Source organism: Ursus maritimus, unplaced genomic scaffold, assembly GCF_017311325.1.
Source record: "Ursus maritimus isolate PB19 unplaced genomic scaffold, ASM1731132v1 scaffold_28, whole genome shotgun sequence".
Lineage (NCBI taxonomy): Eukaryota > Metazoa > Chordata > Mammalia > Carnivora > Ursidae > Ursus > Ursus maritimus.
Window position 1 is genome coordinate 14,822,388 of NW_024425341.1, and position 13,242 is coordinate 14,835,629.

The 13,242-nt window shown below is 41.5% G+C and overlaps 1 protein-coding gene across 3 annotated transcripts in view; it reads left to right on the forward strand.

Moving 5' to 3' along the window:
- The window catches only part of MTUS1 (microtubule associated scaffold protein 1), a 187,995-nt gene that overhangs the window by 163,748 nt on the left and 11,005 nt on the right, over nucleotides 1–13,242 (forward strand). The window lies entirely within an intron of this gene.

Sequence of the window (13,242 nt, forward strand, 5' to 3'; positions counted from 1 at the left end):
ATTCGAGGCTTTCCACCATGTTACCTAGACTGTTGTCCTTTTGATTACCCAGATGACCAACTTAATTTGCTTTTGTCTGTGCCTTAAATAACGTAATGGATCTAGAGTGAGCAGGTCAGGAAAGAGGCCTTTGTGTGTGTGTGTTTCAGAGTTCATTATGACCCAGTGGAGGTGGAGATGAGCCTACCTGACGGTTCACATTTCAGCCTCTCCCCAAGATGAGGCAGAAGCGCCAGCAGAACACTGTGCTCATTCATGCTGCTTGAATGGGGGATCCTCTTTTTACCTTTTAGTGGAGAGCACAATGAAATAATTCGAATTGGGACCCAGGTCCTCAGCACCTCCAGTTGGGCACATAGCCTGACAGGAAATAGCCGACAGTTTGTACCCATTCTCCCCCTTTTCCATTGGTGATAAGGAGGTGTGCCCTGGTGTGCTTTCACCACCGCTGGCCAAGTGTCCGGATGCAGCGGTTGGCCTGTGCGTATCGTTTGGTCTCGCAGGTGGGAGCCGGGTGAACCCGGAAGTAGAGGACTCTTGTCTGGGGAATGGGTGGGACGACAGGGGAAATGTCAGTCAGGGAATGTATTGGTGCTCCTGTTGCATGAGGGAGAACTGCTCGAGTAACTATGGAAAGCATTTGGGGAATGGTTTCAGTCATGTGAGGGGAGAGAAGAGAAGCCTTTACGTAGTTCTTCTGATGGAACAGCCCAGGAAGAACACTCCGAAAGCTGCTGGTGGGATTGTTTGTAGCTTGAGCTGAGATGGAAGACGATAGATTACATAGCAAAGTTGGAAATGCAGTTGTTAAGATTTGAGGCAGTAGTATAAAGTGGTTAGACTGTGTGGTCACGCTGTCCAGGTCCAGATCTTCAGTGGCCGGGTGATGTGGGGGCAAGTCACATAACAGGTCTTGAGTCCCAGTTTCATTTTCTGTCACATGGCACAAATCATTGTCTTCCCAGGGGTGGTCGTGAGGATGACATGAAGTAACTCACTGTAAAGTGCCTAGCACCAAGTGTTACCTACTACAAATAGTAGGTATTCACATGTGTGCAGTTTACAGCTGTGTAGTAATTACCCACATTTGCAATTTTGTGAGGGCATCGACTACACTGCAGGAAGGAGTTGTAATTAGACCAAATATCATTAGAAATCCCTCAGGACAGGTTGTTCTTTTGTTTTCAGACTCCAGTGGCAGTGAGACATGGTGGATGCCCTCCCGACACAGCAGAAGGGCTTGCAATGTGGAGTTCGCAGTGTAGGATTTTGCCCGTGTATTCCTAGCGAGGAGCTGCCTCACTTCTTTGAGTCTAGTTTCCTCACTGGGGATATGAAGTTAATGTGTATTTGGCTGGATTGTCATGGAGCTTGGATAAAATAGTAATATGTGTGAAGCAACTGTCATAGTGCCTGGTCTACCACAGGCACCTCAAGAAGAGAGAGAGCTGCTACCATCACCATCATCCAAGTATCCACCATTTCTCTCCAAAATAATGGGGGCTGTTGGTGTCACTCTCCCACTGGGTACTGTTTCTTTCTCTTCTCTATGAATATTGAGGCAAGCTTCCCAAACTAAACTGCCAAAAAAAAAAAAAAATAATAATAATTATAAAGGACAGTTGAAACTCAGGAGCACTGAAACCCAAGTAGAGTCTGTGATAATGACCTTCAGAATCTGCCTCCAACTGTCCCCTCCACTGACTTTCCTGTTGTTTCACTGGTTACTCTGACAAGTGTCCTGTACTTCCAAGTTCACCCAGCTGAGCTTGGAACAAAACCATGAGGCTCCCCTCCTTCCAGTGAGTCCTCAATACTTTACCACCATGTGTTTATTGTATCTTGTGTTTTCTTGTTGTCTTCAGATAGTAAATTGCTTCATTTCAGAGATTCTTTTCTGCTTCCTATGGAAAAAAATATATATATATGCTTTCCATTTTCACAAGTAACTGATAAATATGTATGGGTATTTGAAGTATTTGAGGGTTTTAAAGTTTCTTTTTATTTAAGGACATTGTGTGGAAATTACAATTGCGAAGGGAGAAGAAAATAGCCATAGTTCCAGTACCCCTGACAGAGCTTTTATTTTTGCATATTTTCTTGTGTCTTTGTATGAATATATATGACTTCGTATCTTGACGTTTTTATGAAGGTATGACTTACATACAATGGAATGCTTATTGACAAACACATACGTTCATATAACCTACACCTTCATCAAGGTGTTGAAGATCAGTGTCCTCCCAGAAAATCTCCTTATGCTCCTTTCTGGTAGACAACACCCCCGTTCCCCAGAAGCAAACACTGATCTAATTTTTATCATGTAGGTTATTTTGTGTATTCTAGAATTTCATAGAAACATACATTATGTTCTTGTTGTGTCTGGCTTTTTTCACACAGCAAAATGGTTTTGAGATTCATTCATGTTATTTTATATGTATACTGATCCTTTCAGCTTGTGTCAAACACTTTTCCATACTGCCCCTTAGTCTTCATTATGGTTTTGTTGAATGACTTGGGAAAGTCTTAGTGAGTGGATGTTGCTTGGCTTTACTCACCCCTTTAGTGTTGGAATATAGCACGGGTTTCATTGTCTGCTGTTATCCCATCCATTCCCCTGGTTTCAGCTACAACCTGTAGGGTGATGATGCATAGATTTATTTTTCTAGTTCTCTCTTGCCCAAGCTGCAGATGTATTTTTCCCAGTGAACAGCTGCCTCCAGGAGAGCCAGTCTGGTATAATCAGACCTTTCTGACTCCCCAGCGCCTTGCTTCCTGAATGCTCTGCAGTGTCCCCTCATTCAGACCTGTTTCCCTCAAAGTCTGTTCATCATCTTGTGCAGTGACATCATCACTCACTTATCACCCAAGCTCACAACAGGTGTCACACGCCTTTTCCTCTGTCTTCTATATGATAGCAATCTGTGTTCTAAGTATCGCTTGGGTCTGTCCCTCCTCAGCCTTCTGGCTGCTGCTGTTCTAATTTAACCCCCAGAATTGCTCACCCCAAATATATTCCAGTGGTCACCCAACAGGTCATCTTGCTCCAGGCCTGCTTCTGTCCTCTCCACATGCTCCCAGGACTGTGTTTAAAATAAATCTCACATCTGTCCTCTACTGGACATTTTTAACAAACATAAATGACTTCATTTGGTCTTTGGCAAAAAGTCCAAATTACTATAGCTGCCATGTATGATTTAACTGGAACTCTCAGCCCAACTTCATGATGCTGGGACACTCCTTTGCCTTTCTTCACACCTTCTTCCCCTTCCTCACACCCAGCCATGGATCCATTCATACCTCTTTGGCAAATGATATCCTCTCTGCTTGAAATGCTCTCTCCTTTTTTACTGCCTTTCTGTTTTTGCCTCTTCAACTCCTCACTAGCTACAATACCTAGCTAAGTCCTAATTAAAATACCGTATCATCAGTTGAGTTTTACCTAATCTTTCTTTAAAAAAAAAAAAAAAATTAAAAAAAAAAATCCCCAGATTCCGATGTAAAGTTCAATGCTTCATTACTTGCGTATAACACCCAGTGCACCATGCAATACGTGCCCTCCTTACTACCCATCACCGGTCTATCCCAGTCCCCCACCCCCCTCCCCTCTGAGGCCCTCAGTTTGTTTCTCATAGTCCATAGTCTCTCATGTTTCATTCCCCCTTCTGATTACCCCCCTTTCTTTATCCCTTTCTTCCCGAGTTTTACCTAATCTTTCAAGCAAGTTAATTGTGCATTCTCCTGTGCCCTTCAAGAAGCTCTGTTCTTAGGGTTGTTTCTAGACCTCTTCTCACAATCCAGAGCCGTGAGCCCTTCAAAGGCAGCATCCCCTTCACATTTGCAGCTCTACCCGCTGATACCTCGTGCCTGGCACTTACTACTTCAGTGAATGAATGACTTTTGTATTCAAGGTAGTGACTAGGGAGAGTTGGTTTTATTCTTATAATAGTCGAATACTCAGTGGTTTTCGTGTACAAACGTTTTCCTACAAACCATTGAAAAATAACGTGCATGTTTTTAGGAATGAATAATAATAAAGTCAGGTGAATTATAATTCTCTTGGAAACGTTTTATGCCTGACAATCCCAGTTAGATCATTTTGAAAGTGTCAGCCCTTGAAATAGATGACAGTTCAGTTTAATGGTCTGTATGCACAGCAAACATTTGCCTCTGAGAGAATAAACATGTCATTCTGATTTTTTTTAAGAATGTGGTAGATCAAAACCAGTCTAATAAAGAACCGTAATTATAATCTTTGGGGGTTCCTACTGTTTTTTTGTTAATTTTAATCACGAGAATCACATTTTTATCCAAATTAATGAAGAAAAGGTATTTTTTATTTCAAAGTTTTTAGCCATCAGAATTAATAGCTTATGTACATCTCTTTTAGGGCCTTGCATCTATTTTTATTTAAGGTTTTTTTTAAATCCTACTGAGACTTAAATATCTGCTCAAATGAACTAGATTTCAAAACCTTGAAATGCCTTTATTCACAGGCGTTCGTGTAAACTTAATATTGTTTGTACTGAGCTGTTCGGACAATCCACATCTTTTTTATACGTTTGTCCTAATTGTTTCTATTTAACGACACAGATGGAATTTGAACCCTTAGTTCACTAAGACTAGTTGATTGTTTTTCTGTGTGTATAAAAATTAAGAGCTGGGAATGGCAGTAACATCGTTCCCAACAGCAATATTTAGCTCTAAGTCTACTGGTTAGTGTTTTATTAAAAGACAGGAAAGGGAAGGGGGAAGGAAGGAAGGAAAAGAAACTGAGGCTTAAAAGTGAAGTAACCTTCCTAAGGTCCAACAGCTAGAGAGCAAAGTGCCTGGATAAGGACCTACGTAGCATGGGTAGGTCCAAACTCCTGTTCATGGTAACAGGGAAAGCATGATGGAAATATTTGAAAGATCAGAAAATCATGTGATATAAACACTGCTTTGCATTGGTAACAACTTTTGGAATCTTTTTATTCGATTCAAGAGTTCAGGAAGTACTGTCAGATTAAAATAGGACTTGTTATTATCAGTTAGGGAAAAGTGACTTGGCTCTGCCAGAGGCGGTGTATAAATTGTCTCATCAACACTTGACTGGTGTCTATGAACTTGAGGCTCCCGCACACCTCGTGGAGTGTGTTAATTCTTTTATTAGTTTTGTCTACAGTTGTGACTTAACAGGCTGTGTGTTTAAAGTAATTTTAAAACTCTTTACAGTTAAGTCACTTTGGAGTTGCAGAATTTGAAGTGGGCTTTTAATGAAAAAAACCGTTAATATAATGAAAACCAACTGTATACCAACAGAGAAGTCCTTCTCTCACTGAGTTGATCAAGGATCGTTTAGATACCACCTCAGACTTAGCCCATTTTCCCCCATCCCCGGGGAAAGTCCATGGCTGTGTCTTTAAATAAAAGGTCCCGTTCTGGGGCGCCTGGGTGGCATAGCGGTTAAGCCTCTGCCTTCGGCTCAGGGTGTGATCCCGGCGTTATGGGATCGAGCCCCACATCAGGCTCCTCTGCTGTGAGCCTGCTTCTTCCTCTCCCACTCCCCCTGCTTGTGTTCCCTCTCTCGCTGGCTGTCTCTATCTCTGTCGAATAAATAAATAAAATCTTTAAAAAAAAAAAAAAAGGTCCCGTTCTGTCACCTGTACAGATACACAGTATTACCAGGGGTATCTGTTTTGAAAGCCTGTGGAGTCCTCTTGTTCTGTTCCTTGTCCTAACTTGTCCTTGTCCAGTTTTGATCGGTTCTGTTTTGACGAATGTCATTTGTCCAGAATGAATGGTGGTTCTCGGACTTCGCTGTGTCATGAAATAGACCAGGTTAGAGTGCTGATTCACAGTTCTGACTCAGGTGGCTTGGGAACGGAGCCCAGCAACCCACTTCTGATGACCGTGCAGGTGCTTATCCCGTGGGTGCTCCGTGGAGTATATTTTGACACTGCACTTGCTGTCCAGAAAGTTGATTCTTTTATTCAAAGTATATATGAATCAAATAAGCACAGTCACAGAGTAAACAGTAATGCCAAACAGCACCAACTGAGCTGAGGCCGTTCCTTGTACATCGGCTTTCAGATGAGCATTAAATTTACTGTTTTGATTTCAGTGTGATTTCTTTGAAGTCCTAACCGATTTTTCTCAGGCCTGAAGCTTAGAACATTATGTCGGTTCCTCAGCCAGGCTCGCATCTCTGAGCCACTTTCATGCCTGAATGTTTTCAGTAGTCCATGGAATGTTGCTGTTGTGATTATGAGAGCATCTGTTTTGCAGCATGTCGTTGGCCAGTGAGTAAGTTGAAAAACAGCAAAGCCTTTTCAAAGACTTGTATTGGCAGGGAGAGTCCAGGAGCTCCGTGGAGGCCCAGCTGGCACCTCTGTACCCAGACTGGCTGGCTGGGTCAGAGCATTTTCCCCCATTCAAATAAAATTTTTTTTAAATAATAATTTTTTATTATGTTATGTTAGTCACCATTCAAGTAAGATTCTGTCAGAACTCATCAGTGTGGGGGGATAAAAAAAGATCTTTTTTTTTTTTTAACCTGCCTTATCTTATCTTGCAGTCTTTTTAGCTTCCATAAGAGAACAAAGCCTTAATACTCTCAGACATCCATTGCGTGCATGGTTTAAATTATCTCTTAGCATCTCAAGTTGAGAAGAGAGCCATGCAGATGAAGTTCTGTGCCCTGAGCTGTGGAATCTGCATTGAAAACGTTCAGCAGATTGGCGTCCTGGACCCAATTCTGCCCCTTCAGTTCCCTTGCCAGTAAAAGGAGACTTAAGATAATATCTCTTTTATTAACTCAGAATGCTATTACATGAAATCATGGGTGCGAGAGCACTTTGTTGAAGTACGAACTGAATTTTAAAAGTAAGCTGGTCGGAGTTATGGGAGAATTGAGAGCACAGGCATTTTGTAAAAGCAAATTCCTAATAAGTCATGATTCGCGAGAGGCTTTTGAAATCAGTTCATGTTGATTCATATAATTCCCAAGAGCAACCAGAAAGCCATCTGTAGCTCATTTTGAAATTTAGAAGACGACCATTGTCTGCCGTATGACTGCCAGATTTCTTGGTCATGTGAAACAGTAGTACCTTTTGGAAAGGACAAGAACTGGAGCTCTTAGGAGTCGCTGATCATTACACAGGTAGTTTGTGAAAACTTGCTCTACAAAATCCTCACCAAACACTAAGGTGAGCAGAACAGGTGGTATTTGTTCCTGCCTCGCTCACCAGGAAACTGATAGGCGGAAAGTTGGAATTTCCCGTGGTTGGAGAGCCTAGGTCCCTGCCCTTTGGTTTGTAGGCTACCGGCCCCTCCACCACGTAGCGATTTACTTCTTAAAATTGGCATATTGATGACTTTATTCATCTATATCGCTATCTCCCATTTTAAACAGACGAAACCCTGGTTTAAGAGAGTAACCTACGTAGTCATTCACCTTGGGAGTGTGTCATGAGCGGATATCCCTTGGTAGAATAAGAGTAATATTATGAAGTAATTATGCTACTATGGTAAAAGATAGTGTTCCCATTCATGGTTCTGGGGCTGGGGTACAGGAGAAGTAAGATAAGATATATATTTGTTTCCCCTTTACTTTTATACACAGTTGGGAGCGTATTATACACGCATTTCTGCACCTTGTTTTTTTTTCCACTTAACAATTCTTAAAGTTCAATACATAAAGAATTGTATCAGTCTTTTTAAATAGCTATTAAATTGTCTTATTTTTTTTTAAAGCATTCCATTGTTTTGATACACCACAATTCATTTAACCAGTCCCTTTCTAGTGGACATTAGGTTGTTTCTGATGTTTTGCTGTTACGGAAATGCTCCAGTGGAAAACCTCAAATGTCCTTCATTTTATATATGTGGGAATATATCTGTGAGATAAATTCTTACTAGTGGAATTGCTGGGTCAGTGGGCTATGCAGAGAAAACACGACAAGCCGAAATTGAGGCACATTCTAAAAATACCTGACTCCAAAACTGTCACGATTATGGGCAGGGGACGGGGGAGGGAAGACCTACTCGCAGACCAGAGAGGATTCAGGAAACGTGACAAGTAAATGCAGTGTGGTATCTTGGATGGGGTCCTGGAACAGAAATAAGGGACAAAGTTTGGAGTTGAGTTCGTAATACTGTACCAGTGTTGGTTTCTTAGTTTCGACAATGTCCCTTGGTAATGTGCAATGTTAATGTTAGGGGAAGATGGGTGAGAGGTATCTGAAAACTATTCTCTCTTTGCAGCTTTTCTGAAGATCTAGAATTAATCTAAAATTTTTTCTTAAAAAAGCATTAGTGGGAAAACTGGTGAAATCCAAATGAAGTCTATAGTACAGTTACTAGTATTGTTCCACTATTTAAACCTTAATTGTGACAAATGTCTCATGATAATGTAAAATATTGACATTTGGGGCAGCTACGTGAAGAGTGTATAGGAACTCTGTGTACTCTGTACAGTTTCTATAAATCTAAAATTATTCCACAATTGAAATTTTTTTTAAAGCAAGTATACTTCCCTGAGAAGTATGTGCTTTTTTTTCTTTTCAAATTTTTATTTAAATTCTAATTAGTTAACATATAGTGTAATATTGGTTTCAGGAGTAGAATTGAGTGATTTATCACTTACATATAACACCCAGTGCTCATTACAAGTGCTGTCTTTAATCCCCATCACCCATCTAGCCCATCCCCCACGCACCTCCCTCCATCAACCCTCAGATTGTTCTCCATAGTTAAGAGTCTCTTATGGTTTGTCTCTTGCTCTTTTTTTCCCCCTTCCCCTATGTTCATCTGTTTTGTTTCTTAAATCCCATGTGTGAGTGAAACCATGGTATTTGTCTTTCTCTGGCTGACTTATTTCACTTAGCATAATACCCTCTAGTTCCATCCACATTGTTGCAAATGGAAAGATTTCATTTTTTTGATAGGTGAGTAATATTCCTCTGTGTGTGTGTGTGTGTGTGTGTGTGTGTGTGTGTATACACACTACTTCTTTTATCCATTCACCAGTTGATGGACATTTGGGCCCTTTCCATAATTTGGCTGTTGTTGATAATGCTGCTATAAACATCAGGGTACATGTACCCCTTCGAATCTGTATCTCTGTACCTTTGGGTAAATACCTAGCAGTGCAATTGCTGGGTCATAGGGTAGCTCTATTTTTAACTTTTTGAGGAACCTCCATACTGTTTTCTAGAGTGGCTGCACCAGTTTGCATTCCCACCAACAGAGTAAGAGGGTTCCCCTTTCTCCTCATCCTCGCCAACATCTGTTGTTTCGTGTGTTGTTAATTTAGACCTTTGACAGGTGTGAGGTGGTATCTCGTTGTGGTTTTGATTTGTATTTCCCTGATGATGACTGATGTTGAGCATCTTTTCATGTGTCCGTTGGCCATCTGGATGTCTTCTTTGGAAAATGAATTCATGTCTTCCCATTTCTAAACTGGATTATTTGGTTTTTGGGTGTTGAGTTGTATAAGTTCTTTATAGATTTTGGATAGATGTGTCATTTGCAAATATTTTCTTTCATTCTGTAGGCTGCCTTTTAGCTTTGTGGACTGTTTCCTTTGCTGTGCAGAAGCTTTTTATCTTGACGAAGTCCCAATAGTTCATTTCTGCTTTTGTTTCTCTTGCCTCTGCTGACATGTCTAGTAAGATGTTGTATGTCCAAGGACAAAGCGGTTTCTGCCTGTGTTCTTTTCTAGGATTTTGATGGTTTCCTATCTCACATTTAGGTCTTTCATCCATTTTGAATTTATTTTTGTACATGGTGTAAGAAAGTGGTCCAGCTGAGAGAAAGGACTGAAGGTGTCCAGCACTAAAAGCAGGTGACTGACTTCCCAGGTGGCCAGAAAGAGAGAGGGACCCAAAGCAGGCAAGAAACATTGGACACAGGCATCTCTCATCTTCCTCATAGCCGCTTGAGGAAGGGTTGGCACCCATAGCACACCTACCAGAAGCACCTAGAGACAGTGTGTCTGTACAGTGGGGGAATGGAGTCCTTTTACTTTCCTATTTACCTTTCCTTCCTGTCACAATCTCTTATGGCATCATGAAAATTTATATGATTTCCATGTGACCTTACCTCTTCCTTTTTTCCTTTTTTATATTTTATGTCTATTTTAGATAAAATCATCTAGAAGTTGGGAACGTTCTGTTGTACCCAATGTTAAGAGCAATAGGAGTAGGAAGTGAAGGTTGGAGGTGGGTAGGTACTATAGTGCCCTAGCATGTGTGTGTGTGTGTGTGTGTATTTATGTTTGAATACTAGACAAGCAAGGCTGCTTTTTAACAGTCACATTCAGTCATGGAACCCCAAGCATGCCTTTGAGGACTCTTCAAACACATTTGAACTGGTGGACTTTTGCAAGGCCAGGAATACTCGTAACAGCAACGCTTTACTGCGAACTGACTCTGGTCAGGCACTGGGTCCGGTGCTTCACATGTATTATTGTGTTTAATCCTGCAGGGAAGGTGCTAATATTCTCTCCATTTAAAAAACGAGGAAACGAAGGCTTAGAAAACTTAAGTAATTTGCTCAAATCACGTGGCCGGTAACTGGTGTGACTGAGAATTGAACCTAATTATTCTAGCTGTATTCTATTAGGTCATTTATTTATGTTCCTGAGGATTAAAATATTTTGGGTTGTCTCATGATGAAGCATGCTACTCAGATACAAAAGAAAGCTCTGTATCGTTAAAGACTATTACAACGGTAGGGCCATGGTTGTGTAATGTTTTTCTCTGTAAACCATGCATTTACCAATCTACAAAGGGAAATGGGTCTCTACGAGATGGAGAGACTACAAGTCTAACCCTTCCCCCTCTTAGCAAAGGCCTAATTAGGTAATGGCTGTTCTGCTCCTTGGGGATAATGGCTAAAGGACCCAAGAGGAATCCAGTTCTGTTTTTCAGAGGTTATAACTGACTGTGACATTGGGCCTTTGCTAGAGGTCATCCAAATAATTATATGAAAAGGGAAAATGTTGAGCATCTCACCACTTTTTCTGAGATAGTTTTTCCTTGCTTGGTTATGTGTGCTTAGATATGTGGTTCCTGTTCTGTCGTTGGCCTAGAACTCTCTGCAGACATGATTTGTCCCAGGGTGAACACGTCAGCTTCTGTCCCATGGCCTTCTGCTTTAGGGATGATCTGGTAACTGAGTTGGTTTCTTTCTTTCCTAATTCTGAAAACTCTCTTTCTCATTCTAAGGTGGACTGCTAGAGATAGCTTTTGCAATTTACCAGTGTGTGTACAAAAGTTACAGTTCCTTGGCTCTTCTGTAGGCAGTGGTCTCTTGGCACCCTTCACTCAGACGGGCTTCTAACAATGGTCTAATAGAACAGATTAAAACATCAGGACAAAAAGATTACTTTGTACTCTATGAATTTTGTATTTGTGCAATAACTCCTTGAAAACTGTATCACCTAATACTGTGAAAACTCCTTGCTTACTTACTCAAAATCCTGCAAGATCTCCTGTTTTGTTTTAAGCATTTGTTGGGTGCCTGATGAATTGCCTGAAAGTGAGCGGAATTCTGGGGAGTAAGAAAGGAGGAGACAAGGCTGAGCCCAAGGAGTAAGAGCAAGCTCAGGTGGCATTAGAAATCACCCCTCAACTGTCATAAGCACAAGGGCAAGTCCATGACTAAAGCCACAGGGGTCACATCCATCACCCCGCCCCCCAACAGTGTGCGTCTGGCAGAGAGGAGCACTCAGAACCCTTGAGACAGTGTTTACATGGATGTCCTTTAAACAAGTACTTCATGAGTCTTTATGCCAAATGAAAATGTTCCTTCAGGAGCCCAGGCCAGTTAATTCAAAGTAAAGCTGTTTGTGTGAGGGGTGATTTCAGCCCAGCTGTTGTGCACACAGCACAGCAGGCCGTAGCAGAGCAAAGGTCTGTGCACAGCTGCGGCTGATGTCACCGCCTGGGGCTGGGCCTGCGCTTTGGGTTGTTGGACAAACAGCAGGCAGTAAATCCTCCCTCCCCGGTCTGACCCATTTTTCCCTTCCCTCTGCCTTCCCTTCACGTCGCTCACAGTGGCCAACAAAACTGAAACACTTTTAAGCTTTGTTTTGTTTTGTTTTCTTTTTTTTAAAGATTTTATTTGTTAGAGAGGGAGCAAGAGCAGGGGGAGGGGGAGGAGCAGAGGGAAAGGGAGAAGCAGACTCCCTGCTCATTAGGGAGCCTGATGCGGGGCTTGATCCTAGGACCCTGAGATCATGACCTGAGCAGAAGGCAGACGCTTAACTGACTGAGCCACCCAGGCACCTCTTCTTTATTTTTATTTTATTTTGTTTTCTTTTTAAACAGGAAACACCCTGTCCAGTGGCTAATGTGAGAGGATTTCCATATATCCTACTTGATTTTGAAGTCTGATGTACCATAGATATACATTCAAACCGACGGTTATTTCCTTAGAAACAAATGTGTTAAAATTCGGCAGATATAGCATACTGTTAACTTTATGTAGAAGATCCTCTAGCTTTTGGTTCACTTAGACATTTGTGTCTCTGATAGGAGCATTCAGATGGGCTGGCATTGTACTATTTTTTTCCTGATATTTGAAATTCTAATGGAATTAAGTGAAAAGACTATATGAAACCGAGATTGCTCTGACTAGAAAGTTGTTTGATGTCTTCACTGCTTATAAAATATTTTTCTGTTGGCTGCTTTCATATAGAGTTCTAATGTGGAATTCGTACAGGGAAGCTTGTGGGGCCATCATTTTGTTTGTGTATGTGGGAAGGTTATGGAAGCTAATGTGTGTACTTGACTAACATTTGCCTTTTTAAATTTTTTTTTTCAAAGATTGTATTTATTTGAGAGAGTACAAGCCTGCACTAGTGGGGGAGGGGGCTGGGAGCGGGGCAGGGGAGTTGGTGCAGAGGGCAAGGGAGAAGCAGACTCCCAGCTGAGCAGGGAGCCAGATGCGGGGCTCTATCCTAAGACCCTGAGATCATGACCTGAGCCCAAAGTAGGTGCTTAACCGACTGAGCCACCCAGGCACCCCTAACATTTGCCTACTTCAATCATTTTTTTTTTTCACCTTTGGTGAATAATTAGTACACTAATTTCACCTGTATTGAATGTCGGGGAAGGAAGCCTGGAAAAGTCAAAAGTCAAGCTTCCTGAGAAACGGTGGACATCTTCCAGGATTTATTATGCTGTGGGTGGATATATATTTATGTGCAAATTCTGCAATGTATTGTTAATCATTATGTGTTTTCAGTAGTCGAGG